Here is an 8,802-nt window from a genome sequence, read left to right as displayed (position 1 = left end):
CACAAAAAGTGATTACATTACCGACCCTCTGCCTTTTTGCGACGGCTGCCCCTGACGCTTCAGTCGAGCCCCCCTGCGTTCCTCTCGGGCCGGAGGCAGCCCCCAGTGATATGTGGATCACGTCCGCGACGGGTCGATTCTGCTCTCGAGGCTCCTGAGGGGCCGGGTCGGCCGGACGCGGGTCCTGCGGGGGGACGTCGGTCGTTCACATATCGACCGAGACGCCCTCGGCAGATGAGAGCCTCGATCTCGTCCCGAAGCTGGAAGCAGTCTTCGGTGTCGTGGCCGTGGTCCCGGTGGTACTCACAGTACGCCCGAGAGGGCCTCCTCCCAGGAATCTTCTTCATCTGTCTCGGGACGGGAGGTCCTCCCGCCCCTTGATTTCCCATGAGGATCTGGGCCCGGGGAGTCAGGAGAGGAGTGTACCGGTTGAAACGTCGGGGCGGAGAACGAGGGCGTAGGGCGTCGTGGTTCCTCGCCGGCGACAGGCTTCTGCGCCGACGTTGAGGCGTCGGGCTCCTCCTCTGGCGTGCCTCTTTTCGCCTTTTCTTCCCGAGCTTTGGAGGGATCTCGGCGGCCTCCTTGCTCCGGTGGGCGGCCGCCTCCTCGGCGTCCGCATACTGGTTCGCCCGGGACAACAGCTCCGGGAAGCTCCGCGGCAGGCGTTTGTCCAGGGAGAAGGTGAGTCTGCCCTTTCGGAAGCCACGCTTCAGGGCTGAAAGAGCCACCTCCTGGCTCAGGTTCCGGACTTCCAGCGTAGCCTTGTTGAAGCGGGTAAGATAATCCCGCAAGCTTTCTCCCTCGTTTTGCCGAACATCAAAGAGGGAGTCGGAGACCAGTCGCCGCCGGCTACTGACGGCGAAATGGGTGATGAAGAGGCGAGTAAACTGGTCGAAAGGACTGGATTGAGTTAGCCTCCAAGCCGGCGAACCACGCCCTTGCCGGGCCACCGGGAAGGCCTTGCAGAGGAGAGGATCTGATGCTCCGTGGAGGAGCATAAGGGTCCTGAAACTCTCGACGTGATCCCGCGGGTCCGCCGCCCCGTCATAGGGCTCGACCGCCGGCATTTTAAACCCCGGCGGATTCGGGGTCCGCAGGATCCTCGAGGCAAGCGCCGGCTGGGAGGAGATCTCCAAGTCGGCGAAGGGATCTTTGGAGTGGCCCTTCAGGACCTGGAGTTGTCGGTGGAGATCGTCCACCCGCCGGTCCAGGAGCGCGACCGATGGGTGGGAGACAAGGAGCACCGAGAGGGGGACCGACTGGAGCGCTGGTTCCTTGAGGACTGGGGGGTCTGGGAACGCGCCCGGGCCCGCCTCTCGTACCCCGCACAGCTCCGATGGGAAGGTTCCGGCAGAATGGACCGTGCTCGGGAATCTTCCTCGCGCCGGCGCTCCTCCCCATGGGAGAGGAGGGAGCGCGGGTTGAGGAGGACAGGTGAGCGCTCAGAGAGCAGCGGCTCCTGGGCCCGCTGCGGCGCCCGAGACATCACACCCTGCAGGTTCTGCACTGCCTCCGCGAGGGTGCGAACCTGCTGGGCTAACTGGTCGAACTGAGCGGCTTCGACCATCTGAATGGAAGGTGGAGCGGTGGAGTGTTGCTGAGAATGTGTTGGAGACGCAGCGGCCTCCCGGCCGGAGGCGCGAGAGGCCCCGCGACCGAAGGCATTGGAAGCTCCACGACCACCTCGCCGTGCCATTACGATCGCTCTGAGATTCGTCCCTTCCTCTAGCGCCAACTGTTGCTGGTGGTCCAAACCGAGAACGATTGGCACAGCGGTGTGAACGGGGTTCCGTTTGAGTTGCCTTGGTTGGTGTTGATTGCGCTCCACCTTCCACCGGAAAACCTGCAAGCAAGCCTCGCACCACCACTGGGGTAGTGGGGGCCCTCCGACGATCAAGTCAGAGGAGATTGAAGGAGAAGGAGAGATAATAGTAGCAAGTAAGAGAATGCTCTGGAAGTTCTCGCTTACCCCCCCCTCTCCCCCCAGCCGCATATATACCAGGCTGGGGGGTCTTTCAGGGGGGTTCGTCATCGTGGGGCACGATGGAGCTGCCACTGACACGGCCGTACAGGGCGTCGTGGGGCAGCGCTGGGTACGGCCATGACAGGGCGTAGTGGAGCTCCGCCTTGTACGGCTGTTACAGGGGATCGTGGAGCAGCGCCAGATACAACCGTTGCAGGGAGTAGTGGAGCAGGAGGCTGCGGCGTGCCTCTGGGGAAATAGCCTGTCGTTGTCGAGAGATGTCCGACTCGGGGTCGGGCTGCGGAGACGAAGATGTCCGACTCGGGGTCGGATTGCTGGATCAAGGGGCTGCCGACTCGGGGTTCGGGCTGCGGAGCCGAAGATGTCCGACTCGGGGTCGGATTGCTGGATCAAGGGGCTGCCGTAGTCTTCCTGGGCGCGCGTGCCGGTCACGTGGGGCATGGTGGCTAAGTTCCCCCGTAACAGCAACAAATTCACACTTGCCCCTAAATCTAACAATGCTCGCTCTATCCTAAAGTCGCCTATGATGCATGAGATGGTTGGGCCAACCTGGATCTTTATATTTAGGGAGAATGTTTGTGCTGCAAAATAGCACTCACATTTTCAGTTAAAAATGCCTTCTTCTTAACATTTAATCGGCATTTAACAGTACACAGTCCTTCAAAAATTTGGCATATGAGGGTACTTGTTTGATTGCATCAAGAAGAGGTATATTGATTTTTACTTGTTTAAAAAAGCTCAAGAATTTCAGAGTTAGGTTCGAGCTTTTGCAACGGCTTTAACCGTTGTGGAAAAGGTGGAGGAAAAGGACATTCAACTTTCTTAGTAGAAGTTGGGGAACCTCAACTTCTTCTTTGTCCCTTTCATCGACTTTGGGAGCATCAGAATTAGAAGTGACTTGCGGTCTCAATTGGACAGTTTGATCAATGACTTTCCCATTACGCAAAGTCATGATGCTCTTTGCATGCTCTGTATGTGAACTAGAAGGAGCCGTATTATTACTACCGTGCACTTGTGGGTTAGGTTGGGGTTGAGCTGGAAGCTTACCCTTTTCTTGGGTACTTAGGACGGTAGTCAACATTGACAATTGGTTCCTTATGTCTTCAAATTTCGAGTATTTTGAGCATTGATATTAGCTTGACCTTGTAGAAAAGTTTGTATGGATTGCAATGTATCCTCGATATTTGGCTTTTGAGAAGGTGGTGATGCAAAAGTAGGATGTGCAGGTGGAGGAGCTGAATGGTGTGACTGTTGAGAATGATCATTTCTCCACCTAAAATTTGGATGATTCTTCCAACCAGGGTTATAGGTATTCGAGTATGGATCGTTATAAGACTTTTGGTAGGAGTTCATAGCATTTGCTTGATCGTGCAAGACTTCTTTGAATGCCGGTATGGTGGGGCAATCTGTAGTGGTATGACTCGACATATCGCAGATACCACAACACTCGTTTCTAAGCTCTAATAGTTTTGACAGGCTCAACCTTCCTAAGCTCAATTTCTTCTACCTTCCTAGTGAGGGCTGCCATTTTAGCGTGAAGATCATCCTCAGTTCTGAGGTTGTAAAGGCCTCCATGTACAGAGCTAGTAGGCTTAGGCAAAGACTTGTTGTTTCTATCCCCGTTATCCCAAAGTTGGGCAGTCTCAGCAAGGAAATCCAAATACTCCCATGCCTCATCAGGTTGTTTTTTCTAAAAATCTACCATTGCACATGGTCTCTACAAATTGTTTCAACTGTGGAGATAAACTTTCATAAAAGAAGCTAATGGTTCTCCAAGTTTCGAATCCGTGATGAGGGCATGAGAGAAGAAGGTCTTTAAATCTTTTCCAACATTCATAAAATGTTTCATTATCTTTTTGTTGGAAATTGCTGATATGTCTTTTCAAAAAGTTAGTCCTTTGTGTGGGGAAGAACTTCTTTAAAAATTCTCTCTGCATATCTTGCCAATTTCTTATTGATCTAGGTCGCAAAAGAGTTTAGCCATGTTTTGGCCTTATCCTTTAGAGAGAAAGGAAACAATGTCAACTTGAGGACATCCTCGGTGACGTTTGGCACTCTAAATGTAATGCTCAATTCTTCAAAATCCTTTAAATGAAGATACGGACTTTCAGACTCTAACCCATGAAACTTGGGCAGCAATTGGATTACCCCTGGTTTGATGTCAAAATGTCCTACATTATCAGGAAAAATTATGCATGAAGGCTGACTAGTCCTAGCCGGTTGTAGGTATTGTCTTAGAGTCATAACATGGGGTTCTCGTTCTCGATTGTGGTGACTCCCCGCATCTTCATTTAGATCAGCCATCTTACAAGGTGTGAGATATTGAGAAGGAATTTCAGGGGTATGTCCTAAGGGATGATCTAAAGTTGTACGACTTAATCGACCAGTGTCGTCCCTATTCCACTTTAGCATGCAAAATATTTCCCTCTCTTTTTTTTTCTTTTTTTCTTTTTTTTTAATTAAAAAAATAATATAAGTACCAACTAAAGATACCCTAAAACGACATCCTAAAACAAAAATCCTATTCACAATCAAACATGCAACAAAACATTACACCTCAATTTCTAATGTTTTTCTTAAATTTCTAGACAGCTCCTAACTGGTTTGAAGAGGGCACCTAAGCCTCCAATCCGGTCTAATGAACCGAGTTGACCAGGTAAGCTCCCAGGTAAGTGGAGGGGTCACGATGCGTTCGCAAAGGTCCCACTTAAAACCCACTTGCCTCGAACAGATGAACTATCTCCCTTATAGGGACAAAGCTTGCCTAGACATCAACTAAGCCACAGAGCGAAATTGGTGCAACTTTCGGTGGTCTTCATCCTATTGAGCTCGAATGTCCTTAGGGGCCAACGTCTAGTTGATTTTAGTTAAGCTTGGGACATTTATGCACTGGGGTGATTTTTGGGCTAAAGACGAGTGATGAAATCCCGACCTTATCTTTTTAAATGGGTTCAGCCCTTAGAATATTTTATGTTGATGCCTTATACTATATGCAACAATCAAGAGATTTTTTTTTTAATGTTTTATGACATGACATTAAATTCATTGAATAGGTGATCAAGCAAATTAATTATTTTTTTAAAAAAATTTTATGAGTTGAAGTCTGAAATTTGAAATTTGAAATTTGAAATTTTAGGTTTTCCTCTTTTTTTAAAATTAAATTTTTGAATAATCACCCTTGATCTTTTCTTAAAGTTTTTTTTTTCCTTCAATTTTCAATTAGTAACAAGGGTTAATGAGATATAATAACAATAAATTCTGATTCTAAAAAAATTAAATGCAGAAAATTCAAAACAGAAATCAGCAAGGTTTTATATTAATCTAATGGTCTTAAAAGTCTCAAAATGTCAATCAGACCGTTCAGATTATGGAACAATTTGTCATGCACTAGCTGACCAAATTTGAGTCAAATCAGACGGCTAATGTCTATGATATCAGAGTTTGATGCAAACTATGCAGGGAATTAAAAATAGTAGTAAAGATGCAATTTTTTTTTCAAAAGAAAAATACTAACTACCAAGGTAAAAAATTAAATCTAAAATTATGCTAATAACTCAGCCGTTCCCCGGCAACGGCGCCAAAAACTTGGTGCTTAAGTAAAATTGCTCTCCCAAGTGCAGGAGAATCGCACAAGTAGTACAACTCGGAAGTCCGAGGTCGATTTCTCAGGGGAACGATCTATGGATTATTAGCGTAATTTTTAGATGTAACTTTTAGTTGATCTTTCAAAGTTAAAAGCAGAGAATAATATGTGATTAAACAACGTTCAAGAATATAGAGAAGACTAGGGATCCGGAATCCTCCTTGACAATGTTACTTTCAACAAATAAAACTAGGCGATTCTTGATTAAGGATTAATATGATAGGATAGTTCTAATCATGAAGTATACAATCTGAAAACATGAATTAAACATCCAAGTATTTATCGTGCCAGTTACGTCTACGACAAATCAAGCATCGAAATAATCCATGCATCAATATATATAAACCATGCAAGATCTATCTAATAAATAAATATGCAAGAACCCAAAACATACAAATGGATATAAAACAATTAGATTTAAAGTTTAGAGTGTACTTGATGAAAGCAACATGACAAGGATTCATCCATCACCCTTTGCTAAAGGAATTAGCAAGACATTACAAACATCAACATCCCTCCCTTTTCTCTCTCTCTATTTTTTTTCTTCTTTTTATTTTCGGAAACAGGGCATCCCCTGTTTCCCTTTCACTTCTTCTTTCTTGTTTTCTTCCCCTGCAGCAGCCCGACGCCCCTGTTTTCTTTCCTTGGACCCCCCCCCCCTTATCTCCCAGCCGAGAGAGCTATATAGCTCTTCCTTTGCACGCGATGGAGATCGACGGAAGGGCTGCATCTCCGGCGATGATCTCGAACTGCTGGAAGCTCGCGAACGGATGCTTGAATCACGGAAGAGATGGACTCGGACGGGAGAGTCGCCACAGTTGCTAGGAGGTGAATGGACGAATGGAATGAATGGGTCGGGAGGTAATCGCGGCTGGATGCAAGATATGAACAGCCGGATCGCAGGAATGGGTGCGGAAGATCACGGATCTGGGAGATGATTGCGGCCATTTCCAAAGCTGAGAACGGATGCTGTGAATCGTGAGCTGATGGGAGGCTGAGGATGCTGGCTGCGGGATGGAGGATGCGTGAGATGCGTGGGTGTTGGGATGATGGCGAATCCGGAAGGGAGGAAACCACCACGTTGTGAATGTTGACCCTGAAATTGTGCACGGGATGATGCTGGGAGCTCTGATGCGGAAGGATTGCCTCGCGGATGCTGTGGAGGAGGCGTGAAACGAGTTGTTGGAAGGTATGGGAGATGATCGTGGACCGCTGTGGAGGAGGCGGATGCTTGGGAGAAGAGGATCGGACGCCGTGGATGGGGCTAGGGCGCTGAATACGGGAGCTAGGATCATGGAAGAATCAGTGGAGGAGGCGGACGACGTTGGATCCTCCCGGATAATGAATCTAACTCCTTTGGTTGCTGTTCCATTAGATTGGACTTGGTCTGCTAATGCTCCTTCTGGTATGCAAATGGGGCTGACCCTATGTGCTCAGCTATTGACCTGCGGCGATGCATCTTTATAGACCCAATGCATATTTAAACTCTGATCTGTGCCAAATAAAAAATATGAAATTAATGCAGCTCTTTTATCATTATTTGTTGGAAATAATATTAATTTAAGCTGCGTGTAGATCGCACTTTTGTGCTCTCATCAGTGTGATCAATTGGTTTAATGGATTAATATTAGTAAGGTTTAATTTGGTATGTAATCAATTAATTGACTTAGTCAATTAATTGAAGGGTCCAAGTTTAGTTAGTTGTTAATTGTTTGACTTGGTCAATTCATGATGTAAGGCCTATATAAATAAGGCCACCCCGCTTATGAATTAGGGCATTGAATGACTGAATAAAATCCTAGCCTCCTTTGTTCTTCTTCTTCTTCCTCCTCCTCTTCTCTTCTTCCTGCATCTCTATAACCTCTTCTTCCTCTTCCTTTCCTTCTTCTTTCTTTTTCTCTCTTCTCCCTGCAGTGGTCCTTCATCAGCTTGGTATCAGAGCAGGCCGGCTTTGCTCCTGCTGCCAAAGCCACGATCAAGTTTCTTTCTCTCCTCTCTCTCTTGATTTCACCAAGCTCCTCTCTCCCTTGGTTTTCACCAGAAGAAAAGGGTCCCCCCTCCCGGTTTTCACCAGAAAAAGGGGAAAACCCCTTGGCGTTTCCCCCTCCCAATTTCACTAGAGAAAGGGGAAAACCCCTTGGCGTTTCCTCCGTCTCAGCCAACAAGTCCCCGGCCATCCCTGCCTGCACCTGCCTTAGACCACTCCAGTGCCACCGACCCGCTGTGATCCCTCGCCACCGTGCATGTTTCCACCTTCACCACCGAAAACCGCCGCCGGCCACTGCTGTGACCGGCCACCCCTCTTCGTCGGTGCCCTCCTCATGTTCCGCCACCACAGCCCGTCCTCGCAACTGCCGCCATCGTGAGGAACGGCCCACCCTCCCGAACCGTCGGGAGGTTGAAGAAGGTTGAGGCAACGGGTAAGTCTCAGACCCGTTAGCCCATACCCACTAGCTCGGATCCATTCCAGAGAAAAAAGAAAAAGAAAAAAAATCGCATGAGTTGCACGTGAGTGCCCGCAACGGGTTATCGGAGCGGGTCGCGCCTGATAAGCTAAATCTAATCGGATCCGAAAAAAAAATCCTCCTTACGTGATCGCACATGCCGACTAAAAAAAAAAAGAAAAAAAAGAAAAGCTTTGCACATGCGTGCCAAAAAAAAAAAGAGAAGTACCTGTTTGTCTCTCTCCCCGCGACTGCCCTGCTCCTCCGCCGCCTTCGCCGTGCCGCCAAGGTCCCTCCACTTCACGCCGCCTCTGCTTCGTCACTGCCGCTCGCCGCAGCGCCGTCATCATCCCCGGCCGCTTTCGCCTTCGCAGCGCTTCCCCGATTGCGGCCACCGCCCCTCGGCCTTCCCCTTCGACGCTGCCTCCTTCGAGCCCTCCACTGAGCCGCCGGTGCCCGAGCTGACGCCGCCACCCCGCCACCCCGCCATGCTCCACCTCTTCTATCTCAACGCCCCCCCCCCCGGCGTCCACCGCCCGTGAAGCGCTGCCCTTTCCGTCGCCGGGCGCCATCTCTAATTCCCTCCTTCGGCCGCCGCCTCCTCCGCCGCCTCCACCGAGCACCCCGCTTTTCCCTTCTGCCGAGCACCACCGCCGCTCTGGCTCGCTTTCCTTCCGCCGAGAACCGCCACCCTCTGCCTTATCCTTTTCACACTTCCCCTCCACCTTCAC

The 8,802-nt window shown here is 49.3% G+C and overlaps 1 non-coding gene across 1 annotated transcript; it reads left to right on the top strand.

Moving 5' to 3' along the window:
- Positions 1 to 3,766: 3,766 nt before the first annotated feature.
- LOC120107838 lies at positions 3,767 to 3,875 on the top strand. Its single transcript, XR_005509454.1, has one exon. It is a non-coding gene; the product is annotated as a small nucleolar RNA R71 (small nucleolar RNA).
- Positions 3,876 to 8,802: the final 4,927 nt, after the last annotated feature.

Source organism: Phoenix dactylifera, unplaced genomic scaffold (genome assembly GCF_009389715.1).
Source record: "Phoenix dactylifera cultivar Barhee BC4 unplaced genomic scaffold, palm_55x_up_171113_PBpolish2nd_filt_p 001040F, whole genome shotgun sequence".
Classification (NCBI taxonomy): Eukaryota; Viridiplantae; Streptophyta; class Magnoliopsida; order Arecales; family Arecaceae; genus Phoenix; species Phoenix dactylifera.
This window is presented reverse-complemented; position numbering and strand designations above follow the sequence as displayed.